This window comes from Pinus tabuliformis, chromosome J (assembly GCF_031772625.1).
Source record: "Pinus tabuliformis cultivar Carrire ecotype Pingquan chromosome J, CPIR1, whole genome shotgun sequence".
Lineage (NCBI taxonomy): Eukaryota > Viridiplantae > Streptophyta > Pinopsida > Pinales > Pinaceae > Pinus > Pinus tabuliformis.
In genome coordinates, this window is record NC_142295.1 from 891,191,957 (window position 1) to 891,207,548 (window position 15,592).

Genomic DNA, 15,592 nt, shown 5'->3' on the forward strand with positions numbered 1-15,592 from the left:
GGGTCCTTGAATGACCATCACATTCATTTGAACGGTCTTCCCTTTCAATGTTATGGGCACATTGGGGAGGATCCCTAAAGGTCGACTGGTTCCTTTATCAAAGCCTGATAGATTTCTCATTTCAGGCAAAAGCGCTGGCGAACCAAGCGCTTTCCAAGCAATAGAGGAAAGGATACTCACAGATGCCCCCTCATCAATGACAGTGCCAGCCATTACCATTCTGTATATTTGAACGATAATTCTGAATGGTATGCTTGCTGGCAACCGGGGTCTGCCTAGTTGGTTCCAGTCAAAGGATACAACCAGGTTTCTTGGTGGTGGGACCGAATAAACGACCGGATATCGCTCTGACGAACTTCCTTCCTGCGATAAAGGAATGGTGGCATTTCCCCCTTGTTCATCAGAGTCAGTGTTGATGAAGAGAATTTGGACGGTGTCGTCTTTATTCTCCTCTGTGATGGTATCATTCGAAGATAGAGCCTCTGAAGGCAAAATCGGGTCAAATACCGTCTCAACCTTTTGACTTTCGTCAGGCATGGATCCAGACGGTTCATCTTCAATGATAGGTGCTTCGGCTGACCACCTGGGCGGGCTAACCGGGTTCTCAACCAGTGAAGGACTTGGCAGGAGTTTTTGATATCCAGGAGGAAGTTGCGCTCGTAAGATCGGGTGATCTTCCAGAACTCTTTTAGCCTCATCTAAGAAGGGACAACGGTGGATGCCGTGATCGCCTTCACACAGTTTGCAGGGAAATCTAGCTTTCCCTCTCTGTCCTGGGACTTCACTTTCACTAGTCGACGGTGAGCAGTCAACATGGCTATCAGAGGTTGATGCTACCGAATTGTGCAAACGGGGAGACCAGTCCCTTAGTATTCGAGGGATACAGGGACAATCTCTGTGGAAATGGTCTCCCTTGCATATTACACATGGCGATTTAGGCCTGGTCAATGCTGTGTGTGGATTTTTGTCAGACGACACTTGTTTGCCCCCAGTCGCCTTCGGCTCCTTCTTCTTCTTCTCTTTCTTCTTCTTTTCCTTCTTCTCCTTAGGAACCTAGTTTTTGGTTTTACCAGTTCCGTCAAGCGAAGAGGAAGGAGGAGAGGAAGAGTTAGATGAAGTAGAAGGCTGGTTGGCAACTCTGGTCTAGTCTAACTGTTGACTCGACTGTTCAGGAATGGTGGTGTTCTGAACGACATTGGTTGAAAAGAGCTAGACTGGCAGGCCAATTGTTAGTCCTGGAAGCGACAATGTGGCCATGTGGGGCGCACCAACATCTCCCCAAGAGGAGAAGGGACTAGGATTTCCACCAAGGGGAATTCCTTGGTTGGTGTGCTCCATTTTTTCAACCTAAAGATCAATGCAGGAATAAAGGATGATTGTTCCATTTAAAATAAATTTTAACAACACTTTAGACACAACTTGCTTTTTCAGTTTTAAAGAGTCGAGAAAAAGCTAAAGATTACTCTAGTCTCCTTCGATGTTTTAACGAGCCCGAAGTGACAAATGCTCGGATGGACTTTTTCTATTATAGAGTCTGAAAAAGGCCAAAAGGAACTGCTCTGGAGTTCTAGGCAGAGGGTGTGCCAAACTTTTCGCAAAACCGCAGAATACTTTTTAGGGTACGGGCGGTCGATCTTCCTGAATGCTGTGTTCAGTGCATTGCGATCAGTAGGGCGGCCGACACGGCTTCCTAAGGATAAAGGTTTTATGCCTATAGGGGTCTCCCAATATATACGCGACGGTACGTGGGAGCACAATCTATACTGGCGCTATCGTCCCTCAGGAGGAATCACCCACCATCCACGAGATCGACAGTCACCAGGCTTAACGACGCCGGAACACGTCTCTAGCCTAGACCTCTATGTTGTGCGTTATGTTGCAAAGCGTTGTTAAGTTCATTCAATTTATTTTAGGTTGATCTTTTTAGAAGTTTGCCTTTCAAGGTTCACCACGAGATGTATGATACAAATTCCTAAATGCAGTCTAAAGATGATAAGCAAGCTTTATATCTTTTCAACTTTGAAAATCCTAGCTACTAAGGGAAAAGAAAGACACCATCTTTTCTCAAAGAGCAATCAGCACACTCTAATGCACTTTTCCTAAATCCAACATGCAAACTATCAAATGCAAATGCACAATGCAGGTGTTTGTTTTCTGCTTTCTTAGTATTGATGCCTACAAAGAAAGCTTTTTGTACAACTTTGAATTTGCTTTTAAATGATCAAATACAAACAAGTTTACTTTTTCGAAATCAGAGAAGATAGAAGAGATTACAACACTTAACGATTTTCGAAATGAATACTTGTTTCGACACTTAAAAGAGACAAATTCAAACCAATAAGCAAAAGTAAATGTATAATCAATCTGCAAACAGCCAATGAACTCTCTTCTAAGATCACAATCAATCAGATCTGAATCAAGGGCTACAGGATGACTATTTCACTCATGCAAAGGAAAACTGTAAATGACGCCACAAACACATAAAAACACTCACAGTATTTTTGTACAAAAGGAGGCGGAATCTAAGCAGAGAAAAGGAGTTATCAGGCTGGTACCTATGCTGGTTACAGGCTGCAAAAATCAGAGATCAAAACAAGGCAAAACAGAGCAGAGAACCCCAGCTGCACAAGGACAAACTGGTTCAGCGCAACCTCAACACAGGGGTTTTGACATTCAGTGCAGGTAGCCTTCACGGGACCTACGTTGAAATGCAGAATCCCTTCACTGGGTCTGCGCTGAAGGAGAAACTCTTGTTTCCCTTAGGTTCTGGGTCACAGATTGCTATTTAATTCACTGTTTTAGGCCAAATAAAAGCAAAAAGCAAGGTGTAATCAAAGGGATGCTTTGAAGGGCTACTAAGATCTATCACAAGGATCATCAAATCATTTGTGAATCCATTGTTAAGATCATAGACAAGTCCAGTAATTGGATCAAAGCAGCAACTGTCTACTTTGCATCCGGGAAAGATGCAGTTCGATTGTTGCTGTCAAGTCTATGAAGCAAACAATGATAGAAACACAAATAAAATGACTAAACAGATCTCCCCAGTGGAGTCGCCAATTTGTTGTGGGGAAAAATGCCTATGCAGGACGATCCTATCCACCTAAGGTGTGACAGTGCCTTAGCAACAAACGAGTACAGCTATTCTGGTTTCTTCCTTTATGAAATGTGAAAGAAGAGAGATCAATAGACTTACCGGTGTCTTCCGTTTGTCCCTCGATCCGGTCTCTCTTCTCTTTGGGAGTTCACAGCTACTTGCCTTCTTGCTTATCCAGCTTCAACTTCCTGCAAGATCACAAGAGAACAGCTACTTGCGACAAGAGAACAGCTACTTGCGACAAGAGAAGAACACTACACAAAGACAGATATTCACATTCATAACTAGTTTAGGATTATAAATAAACCAAATACACTAAAGCATTCATACATCAAAAAATACATCAGCATATAGGAGAAACCAAGATAGCTTTATTGATGAATAACAAGGTTCAGGAAGAGATACAACCCAGAGGGCTCCAATCCAGCATCTCCTTCCCAGCAAATGGAATTCCTATCTTCACCCCTTTCAAAGCATTAAGCACCCAATGATTCCAGTCTCAAACCAACAGCAATTCTTTGCAATAACAAAATTCCAGCCTCTCGGATCTCATGGAGGAGAGATCCATATATAGATGTTTGGAGAGAGGATGAGTCAGCTTGAGATCTCACTAGTGTCCTCTCCCTCTGTCAGTTCTTGAGTCCACTTGGAGGTTCTTGCTTCCACTTGGAGATTTCAAACCTCTTACTCATCACCAGTCGAATTCCCTGAGGCAAGTGTCATTTTGGAAGCTTCCTGGGTTTTGACACCTTAAGAAATGAGCCTGCCACTTGTCCAATCTCGTTTAGCGTAGGTAGCCAGTGTTCCAGTTGACATTCAACGCAGGTAGCCAGTGTTGGCTTTGACATTCAGCGCAAACAGCTAGTGTAGCCACTGAAATGATCATGAATTGACTTGTTTTTGAGCAGTTTCTGGTGGAGAACTTCTGTGAATTGCTGTGGTTTGCTAGCCTTGTTCCTTTAGGGGTAGGAACAACATGTTTAGGGACTTTGGATCCCTTAGATTATGGACATTTCATGCTCAATTTTGTAAGGCACAAAAATGTCTATAACACTCCTGGCTGTCAAATCATGAACAGTGACCCTAACTGTCATTTTCCTGTTATGCTGCACGATATCTCCCTCCATAGCATATATCCCTTCGCATCGCTTCTCGTACTATGACATCACCCTTTTTCATGCAGCTCCTCTGTCGCAGAGTCCCCAAAACCAGGCAAGGTATTTTATAGTCCTGCGCTGTCACACGGAATCTGTCAAGGGTGCGGACACGACTGACCTTCCTAGAAGTCTAAGACATTCTAATGACAAACAAGACAAAATGGAGTGATCTTTCTCTAAATACACCTTTTACAACATGAAAACTACAAGTGTTTAGGCTTACCTTATTCCAAAACGCTGTTGTTGAAGTCCGTTCTTGACGATCCGGATGAGCTCCTCCTTCAAGTCAATTCCTGCAACCACAAACAATCAAACAATTACCAAGCACTTGCATTTCATATAATAAAACATATATTCAACATGCAGACCAAGGAACACATGAAATAACTCATTAACACAAGCTATTGAGAAAAATAAACCAGTTTGTATTAATAACGAAACAAAGAAACTCTTACAACCTGGCCTTGGTGTTGTGCAAGTTCCTCCCAGGGTCCATCAAGGGTTTTCCTCTACTTTGACAAAGCTCACCCTCTCCCAAGTAGAATCAAGTGAAGACAATCTCTCCTCACAAAGGCTCTAATGGAAGACCTAAATCCTGCAGCATTTACCCAAAGAAAATGTATAGCTCCAACCTCCTCTCCTTCTGGCTCAATGCCTTCATTTATAGTGCTGTAAAGAGGTTATTCAGGTCCACTATCAATGGGATCATCCCCCTCTATGGGTGGGATAGCTCCCTTATTGATGGGATAAGTTCCCCCTTAATAGAGATACATGAACCAACTGGAGGCGCATCCATTTCATCAAACCGACCTCTAGAATGTTCTAGAAGTAACCACAAGTAACTTTTTCAAGATAAAACTCGCGCATTTTGCCTTTTACAGAGGGACGCACCTGTCCCTTAACATACAGAGCGTCCATGGACGCGGATTTTGTGAACATGGTCAGCGTCCCCGCAGGTAAGGCTAGAGAGAACCTGCGACCCCAGAGATAAACATGATTTTTACAAGACTTTCTCTCTTCTTTGAGTTTGAGATGGATAACAGAGGCATGAGACTTGCCTAAGAGGGTAGCATGACTTGTTGATTGGAGCCATACTAACTGTAAGTAGTCAAGGTGACATTTTTTAGTGTAACAGATTGCCCCCTAAAGTGCGAAGCCTGGAATAGAATAGGGTTTTGTAATTCTAGGAAGGGTGAAGCGCTTTATCATTTCAAGGATTGCCTTGTGGATGGCCTGGTTGGAACCTGCAATTTTCAACACAAAATACATGGATAAGATTATATCATCACTGAGGTAGGCATTCCCATACTCAGATTCAAAACTTTAACTAATGGACTAACTATTCTGATACAGGAATGATCTTGCAGTACATCATTTTTATAGACTTTTGTAGACACAGTATGGACGCAGCCATCTGTTTATGATTAGTCTACATAGATAATGAATACAAAACTCCTCGCAGCCTGGATGGTAGAAACTAGATCCAGGGTCTTCACTTCTACTTCCCGAATTGGTACGATTCTAGCCATGTGATTAAATGATTCGATGTCGAACATGGTAGAAACCACTTGATTACCAGTCAATGATGTAAACTGTTAACAAGCGTGAGAGAAACCACCAGTAATGTCAATGGTTCTCAAAGTACCAAGCACAACCCGTGAAATGTGAATAGATGTTTTGATGTCGAACACTTCACGGAATCCTCTGATCGAAAGTCAATGATGTAAACTGACGTCAAAGGCGAGAAACCTGCCATTGATGCATGCAGACTTCAAGGTACTGTCGATTCCTAAGTCATCTTTCTAGATAATGTGTCGATGTCGATAGAAAGCGACCCGTTGCAGGCAAGCCTGCAACACGAAATCATTGTTCAAGTTGAAGAAATGTTGCTGTAAGGACTGACTCAGGGATGGTCAATGGATGACAAGTATTTTGCAGATGAAAGTTTTGCTTGCAGACCTCTTGAACACATAACGACACAACAGATGGTTTGGTGACGAATAACTCAAAGTTGATCCCTGAACCCGGTTAAAGATTTTCAAAGTGATTTAGTCAACTGTGAGGTAAAAGATTTCCCAACCCAGGTGAATGAAAAGTGTCGTGTTCAAGAGCGGTAATAAAGTTTCTTCTGAGGCAAAAGGTGACAAATAGGTTCATTCTTCTCTTTTTTCCCCCACCATTTCTGGCAAGTACCTCTTTATTTTTAACAAGCTTGAGGAGGATAACATATGCTTGATTATAAGCTCATCCTTCGGACGAGTCCAACCTAGTTTAAATGCGAACCCTAGGAAGGAGTGGTTCGTTCCTGTTTGTAATTGAACAGGTCCTTTACTGTAAAAGTTTAACGAGCCCAGTATAGGAGAAACTCGGCGTTTTTCAATTTTAGAGAGTCTGAAAAACTTAAGGAAACTCCACGTTGAACTTTTTCGTATATTTGTGTCCCTCAAGCCCGAAAAAGTATAAAATAATACCTGGGGGAACCGCTTGATCTTGCGACCAAGGAGTACTTTCATAATAGTATCGTTGACCTGAAAAGTAAAAAGCGATCAAAGACACGTCGTTTTATTTCCTTATCGAGTTTGAAACGACAAAAACCCGGCAATCTTTTCCTGATTTTACGGTCAGAAAAGAGCTAAAAGGGGACCGTCTTTTAATTCCGTTTTAACGAGTGAAAAAGAAACACTCGGCGATCTTTTCATGTTTTAGGAGTCAGAAAAGGGCTTAAAAGATGACTCTGAAATTTTGTTTGTGAAAAATTACAATTTCCCTTGAAATCCCTTCGTCCTGCACAAAAGCGACACATTACTCATACCTGTTTAAAATAGGCAAAAATACATTTGAAAACATCTTTTCATGGTAAAAAATGAACTAATTCATCCAAAAAACCTATAAAAAGACCTTTTACCATGTCATTTTTACCGTTTCACTGTTGAGGTTGAAAAAGGAGCTTTTGACAAGAAACTTCCCGTGGTTGCTGCGGAAAATCTGACCGTCGGAATCGAACGCCGCTTCACCGAGGTATTTTACACATCCCACTCTTCATTTTTATCCGTTTAGTTTTTTGTTTTTGGTCTCTGTTTCATTTTTGGGGGGGTTTTGGGTTCAAAATGCGCCCCTCGGCGGACGCAGGTGCCCTTCGGGTGAGCCGCGTCCCCCGACTTTTTCTCACACGGGAAAAAGGTCTGGGGACGCAGTCCGCCTTCAGGCGAGCTGCGTCCGGACGCCCTGTGCTAAAAAGCCGGGGTGCGTCTTCCGCAAAGGGCGCATTTCAAAACCCTAACTCTCTCAAAAAACCACCAAATTTTCTCAAATTAATTTCTAATTGACTCTTTTGATGTGCAGGGCCCAAAACATGTTAGACTGGAGAGAGAGAGAGCACGTAGAAGACGATGAAGCTGCGATTAACCACCAACCCTCTCTGGATGCCTTAAGAACATGTGGATTGTACAAATATTGGACCATACCGGGCATGAGGGGCCAGGTAAGATTTTTGGAATGGCTAGTTGAGCGATGGAACGTTCAAGATCAATGCTTTTACATTGGAGGGCACCAGCTCGAGATAGAGCCCTCGGATGTATACTTTCTCACTGGCTTGCCAAACAGAGGTGAGCAACTCAACCTTGCGGGGACCAGGCCGGGTGGCCAATCCCTTGATGATCTCCGCGAGGAGTGGTGCAGACCAGGGACTCGCCATAAAAAGGCGTGGAGATAAAGCACATCGCTCTGGCGGAACTTAGAGTTATTGCATTTACGGTCACTAGGATTTGTGGCGCGGCCGCCTTGCACATTGCTTCCGGATCCCAAATGCGGATGGCAGTTGACTGTTACCAAGGCACCATCTTCAACTGGTGCGAAGCTGTGTCGGCTCATATGAAGAGCCAACTAACCAAGGCAAAGAACGGACGACTAAAGACTTTTGGATATGGGCCTCTAGTCGTGAGCTTTGCCTTGGAGAGAGTTCCTATGCTGATCCCTCAGCAACTCACTGTTGATGACTTGGGTCCTCGGGAGCCAAAGCTTGTTCGATGGGTTGCGGTGATGGCCCGGCATCCTGACGAGGGTGCTGCAGTGGTTCGATTCTCTGACAGTTACTTCGACTGGCTAGAGGGCCAGCTTTTTGTGATACAAGACTTTCCATATGCCGGAATGGATTTCAGAGGTGATCCGGACATGGTTCTTCCACAGGGAGAACAATGGGATGACAGAGGTACTTTCATTTTCACAAGTTTTCTAATTATGTATTTTTTATTTTTCATATATATCGTCTCAAAGTAACAGTAAAATTTTAAAAATGCAGATGTTGGACCACAGCGTCCAGCCAATCTCCGGCCTTACGACAGACGACATCCAGCTGCACCGGCACCGGCCTTACAGGATGCGACAGCAGAAGTACTAGCCGATTTGGAGCATGATCTAGAGCGTCTCACGGCAGATATACCTGAGACTACTATGGATGACATTCCAATGAGGCTTCAGCGCTTCGTAGTTGCAGTCCCTGGACCGTTTAGGAGATTTCTGCGCAAGATAGCCCGCGCAGTGGTGTCGTACAGAGAGCACCACCAGTGATTGACTAGTCACTTTTGTAGTCACATGTGACATTTTTGACTTTTTGCACTATCATTTTGCCGATCATAAGGTGTGTTAAACCTATGATCGAAGACGATGTATATATTTTTGGACACACTTCTATCTATATCTATATATCACTATTATCGGCTTATCTTGTTTAACATGTATGATGAAATGTCTTTAAATTTACTTGCATGATTATTATAAATGTCTGTCCAACACTTGAGAAGCAATTGCATCTGCTAATGTATTCAAAGACCTTGGAATATGTTGATATTCAATGTAATCAAATTCACGTTCCAAGAGACGCACTCTCAAAAACAACCTTAATAACACAGGATTTCTAATGGCATAAACTCTATTAAGCTGTAATACAACAAGTTCAGAATCTAACCTCACTATCAAACGTCGAATTCCAAATGAAATAGATTCGGATAATAATTCAACCACTGCACTGTATTCTGCAATGTTATTCGTTGTTTGACCGAGGCTTACCCCATGCATAGAAACTAACTCGTCAGAGGGCGAATAGATAACCCAAGCTGCGGAAGAGATATTCCGTGTACTACGACAAGCACCATCAGCAAATCCAATGTATGTTTGGAGAGGCGTCGACATCTACAATATCAAGAGTAAAACCAAGATGAGCCAAAATAATGACGAAAAACCACACTTGCTAAGCTAAGCACACTGACTAAACTAACACACTTGCTAGCTAGAAAGGAAATCTAACCTATCTAAAAATTTCTCCATCCATCATTTTAAGCATAATACCTCTTTAGGTAAAGTCCATTTCTGGGTTTGCCCAAAGAGTCCCCATCAAAATCAACTAACTCATAAGCCCCTTTTGCTAGCTTTCGCTTTACAATGTAGGGCCCATGCCACATGGGAACGAATTTTCCAGCACCTAGCTTATCGTTAGCTTGATCATATAATAGTACTAGGTCTCCTTCCGAAAAACTTCGAGGGGTTACATTTTTATCGTACTGAGCTTTCATTCGTTTCGCGTGAGTCTCGATAGCTAAAGTAGCGTCACGTCGAGTCTCATCTAATTTAGCTAAGTATAACAACCGTTTCTCCTCTTCGGAAGTAGCTGGAAGTAATTCGACAGCCATTTGAAGTGATGGGATTTCGCACTCAATAGGTAACACAGCTTCTAAGCCATAAACTAGCTGAAAAGGGGTGAAACCTGTTGAATTTTTCACTGAAGTTCGATATGCCCATAGCGCCGAAAATAACATGTTATGCCAATTCGTTCGATGGATACCAATGATCCGTCGAATCATGACGACTAGAACTTTGTTGATTGACTCAACCAAACCGTTGGCTTGCGGATAATAAGGTGTAGAGCTATCGTGGCGCAAACCAAGCTGGCTTGTAAGTTCAGTCATCATGACATTTCGAAAATGGCTTCCATGGTCCGTAATGATTGCTTGTGGGACACCAAACCTAGTTATGATATGATTGAATACGAAAAGTGCAGCTGTCTTGCCGCTTGCGTCGAATGTAGGCATCGCCTCGGCCCACTTAGTAAAATAATCAACCGCAAGGATGATATACGCATGCCCCCCGGCCGAGTGAGGGTTACAAGTAATAAAGTCAATGCCCCATTTGGCGAATGGACCAGCGGCAATTATAGGGTGGAGAGGAGCAGGTGGAGCGCGCATCTTGCGATCAAACACTTGACAGTTGTGGCATTTTCTGACGGCAAGGATACAATCTTTAAACATAGACGGCCAGAAATAGCCAGCGCGCAACACCTTCTGAGCTGTGGCATACCCAGACATATGACCGCCACATGCTCCAGAGTGACAATCATTCAAAACTCTCTCAGCCTCATCGTGAGTTAAACAACGTCGAAAAACTAAGTCTGCCCCCAGGCGATAAAGTGTATCTCCAATAATTCTGTATTGCTGGGATTGAAACCGAATTTTTCGACGGTTTTCCTTGGAAGCTTCAGGCCGAAAGGTTTGGGTTTGGAGATAGATGATTATATCCCCATACCACGGATCTACAGTGCTAATAAGAAACAAAGATTCGTCCGCAATGGACTCCTCTGCCACAGTCTCTGTGTCAGCACTCGGGAAATCACACATCAATTCCGCGAAGACTAAAGATTTCTTAGACTTGGACTTCTCAAACTCCAAGTCGAACTCTTGCAGGATGACGATCCATTTAGAGTACTTGCCCCCTAGCAGTTGTTTTGTCAAGATATAAATCATAGGGTTGCAATCCGAAATAACAGTAGTTTTGCGGAGAAGAATGTAGTGACGAAAACGCTGGACAGCTTGAACGGCTGCCAGGGCCAATTTCTCCACATGCGAATATTTTAACTCAGTTGGATTTAAGGTTCTGCTAAGGTAATATATCACATGCTCTGCCTTGAATTCATCTTCTTGAACTAACACCATTCCAATGGTGGAATGCGAAGCTGCGAGGTATAAGAAGTAGTCCTGGTTGTAGTTGGGAGGATGCAATAACGGTGCATGGGTCAACGCGTGTTTCAGTGCATCAAAAGATTGTTGAGCAATCTCGTCCCAAAAGAATTGTACGTTCTGTTTCAACAACCGTGTAAAACCTTTAGTGACCTCGGCGTAGTTAGGGATGAATCGGCGTAAAAAGTTTGCTTTCCCTTGCAAACTTTGGAGTTGGCGCAAACTCGAAGGAGGAGGCAATTGGATGATAGCCTCGACTTTCGAGGGATCGACGCGAATGCCGGTTTTGGAAACAACAAATCCCAGCAATCGACCTGTTTCTATACAGAAAACACACTTGTGGGGATTCAACCGAATTCGATAATGCCTACACCTCATAAAGATTGCTCGTAAATGGACAAGGTGATCAGCTCGGTGTAAAGAATGAGCAGGCAAATCATCGAGATAGGGTTGCACAATGTGCTTGATGTCATGAAATGCATAAGACATGGCCCGTTGAAAAGTAGCACCGGCATTCTTAAGGCCAAAAGGTAATTTGCAATAAGCAAATGTCCCCCATGGACAAATGAATGCCGTTTTTGGTTGATCGGCAGGTAGAATATTGATTTGATTATACCCTGAGAAACCATCCATGAAGGAAAACATCTCACTTCCGGCACAATCATCAATAATTTGATCGATATAAGGCGTAGGATAGTTGTCTTTTGGACAAGCTCGATTGATATCCCTATAATCGATACAGATTCTTATTGTTCCTTGTTTTTTATTGACGGGAACAATATTCGATACCCAATCCGTTAACGGGATCGGATAAATGAAACCTGCTTTCAACAGCTTTTCGACTTCGGCTTTGATTGCAGCTGCTTTTCGAGGGTGAATCTGACGCAACCGTTGCCGAATGGGTTTAGCATCCGGGTAGGTTTTGATTTCATGAACAACAATGGCAGGATCGATTCCTGGCATTTCTTCGTAGGACCAGGCAAACACGTCGCGGAATTCTTGGAATAGGGCCTTGTAAGTTTCAATTTCTTCGTCAGTACATGCGGCACCTATATGAATGTTCTCCTTGATTCCGGGCTTCACTGAAATATCAATGGGAATAGTACGAGAAATATTCCCTAAATTCAGCTCTGAATCAGAATGTTTCGTTGGATCCTGAGCGTCTTTGACATATTCAGCGGTAAAGATAGATGAAAAATCATTTTCAAAGCATCATCCTTAGGTAAAAACGAAGATCTGTGATGGAGATCTTCCCATGGTAGATCATCTACACTTAGGATTTCGCGAAGTTGTTCGTCAGATGACACTTCTTCGGGAAACGTTATCCGTTCTAAGGGTGAGGTGAAAAGTGACTCTTCACTGACCACATTCATTTGGTCGGTTGAATGAAAGTCGGTAAAAGACATAAGAGCTTCATAAGCAATCTCATACGGACTCAACGGCATAACATCACCGAGTGAGTCTAGCTCAGAGTCAGAGGGAACATACCAAGGATCATCATAAATAATGTTTTCTGACGTGATCATATGAATTGTTGCGAACGAAGGGTCTGCATTGAGTGGAGGGAGAGGAAAAGTTCCCAGTAAACCGGAATCCTTAACTAAACCTACACCAATGTCCCTATAAGGGATTGTCGTTTTACCAACATGCTGGATAGTTTCTAAAGAGGTTGGGTCGGATGAAAAGTATGTCAGCTGATCAATAGTCACGATCTTACCGTTATGTGGAAACTTAATGACTCTGAAGACCGATGAAACGACCGCTGTCATAGCATATGACCAACTTCGACCCAAAAGAAGGTTGTAGTCTAGAGGGGCATCAACCACTTCCACATCCAGACTAACGGTTTTACCTTCGACCCCTATAGGCAATTCTTGTAGAATACCAAACGGACGGAACCCACGGCCATCAAAGGCCTTAAGGATGGTGGGGGATTGGTTCAACGAAGGAGAACCAAGCGATCTCCAACATTGAATCGACATAATACACGTAGAAGCTCCCTCATCAATCACAGTCCGATGAATAGGCCTGTTTTTGACTATCACTGGAATTTGGAAAGCCATTTGATGGGGGAGACGCGGTGTACTACTTTCTAGATCAAAGATCATTAGGTTCGGGTCCTGAACATCGACAGCTCCAATAGCCGACAAAAGCAATTTTCGTTGCGCTGGACATGATTGCAGCACTTCGAGTGCCGACATTGCTGAAGGTGAAACAGCTAAGTCTTCAACAATGTTGTAATTCTGGGCTGCTCTCGCATGTGGATTGAAAGCAGACCTTCGAAGTACACCCTTGGCGGGCGGCTTAATCACTAAGTCTGGGTTAGGTTTTTCGATCTGTAGTGGATCGGAACCAGGAGCTGAGGTTGATGGGTTAGAGTTAGAAGATTCTGCTTCTTTACCATCAACAGGAGCCTTACTACCATAATCTTGCGATCGAGTCGCAATCCTGACATGAGACATCATCAAAATGGGTTCTTCACTGGCATTCGAAGAAGAACCTATCATCTTATTTTCCTGCTCGGGGAATGGATTCTTTAACACAGCAGGAGTCGGAGAACCTTTAACTATTTTCACTACCTCGGCCCGATGAGGGCAGTCTCTCGTAAAATGATCTTCTTCACAAATGAGACAAGGATAACGAGGTTTGCGCTTTTCGTCATTAGTTTCCGACTTTTCCGTTTTCTCCTTTGGAGCCTTGTCTGCTTTAGCCTTCTTCTTTCCTTTCTTCTTTCCACCGTTTTTGGATTTGGCCGTAGATGACTCTACAGCGTGAATGTCGGCGGTAAGTTCAGGAGGAGAAGACTCTCCTGTCGGAGAATCAGGCAAAGTGATAATTGGAGTATTGGAGGTCTTGGAAGACTTCTTCTTACTCTTCGTAGTCACGATACCGATCATACCATCAGCGGCATGAGATCCCGAAGGAGCAGCAGCGATTTGGTTTGACTTTGGAAGATCCGGAATTTTCTCGTGTAACGTACCCGACTGAGTGTAAACTAAGTCAAGGTATTGTGCCTGAGCAATGACTTGCTCCTCAGTAACTACGCCGGCCTTAGCTACATCTTCAGTAATTCTTGGTAATAATGATTTTACAAACCATTCAGCTAAAATTTGGTCCGGGATAAAAACTTTCACTAATCTCCTTCGACGTCTCCACTCATGGATGTGATCAGAAATGTACGTGGATGTCGATTGTTTTAGCGAAGTTAATAATTCCGTACCATTATCGTATCTGACTGGTAACTGAAAATGAGTTAAGAATGAAGTAGCTAACTGGCTAAAGTTGTAAAAAGAAGCCCGTGGCAACTCAATGTACCACTTGGCTGCGAGACCAATGAGTGTACGCTGGAAAAGACGTAAGCGGATAGAATCATCTGAGATGGAATTTGATGCACACCAGAGGTGGTAAGTCATCACGTGATTAGACGGATCCTCTCCAGACTTACCTTCGAACTTGGGTATATCGCTGGGCAACTTATTTGGCATTGGCGGCCAGAACGGAAGATATTGAATTGGATCGTTCGTTAGGCGCGTCAAGTCGGGTAAATCTAAAGTCGCAATAAATGGTAACTGCCGGTTAGGATCTCTGAAACTCTGAGTCACAATACCAGCCCCAGGAGGAGGATATCCAGGATAACTAGGAACAGGATTCGCATTGGGGATATTATATCCTCCTGGAAAACCAGGATTAACCGGACCGTACTGGGGTTGTTGAGGTGGTTGATAATTGTACCCAGGATACGGTTGATACTGGTAAACCGGTTGTTGGGCAGCTTGACCAGGTTGATACTGTCCCTGGTACGGAGGTTGAACAAATTGAGGTTGAGTAGTAACAACCGTACTTGTACCAGGTTGACCTGCAGGCATCTGGACTGTGGTTTGAACCGTGGGTCCAGACAACGGTACAGATGTCTGAGGAACGGTTACAGGGACAGTAGAAACCGGAGCTGCCGATACTCCAGATGTAAGCATGGTAGATGAAGCGGTAGCTGCTGCAGCCGTGTGAGGTGGAGTACTCGGTGCAATTGGCGGCTGAGTAACTACAGAAGTTACAGGGGTCTGAACACTTGACTGGACAGGTTGCGGTTGCTGGGGTGGACCAGGAACTGCAGGTTGTCCTGCTTGAGGTACCGACTGTATACTTGGTTGCGACATCTGTTGACCCTGTGACGGATCCCATGTTAACATTCCAGGGTATTGACTCGTAACAGGTTGAGGATACTGAGATCCATAGCCGTATTGAGGATAGGGTTGATAACTGTAAGGTGTAGTCCCATATGATTGCCCTTGAGGTGGTTGATAACCTTGACCAGGGTATTGACCCGTAGGTTGATA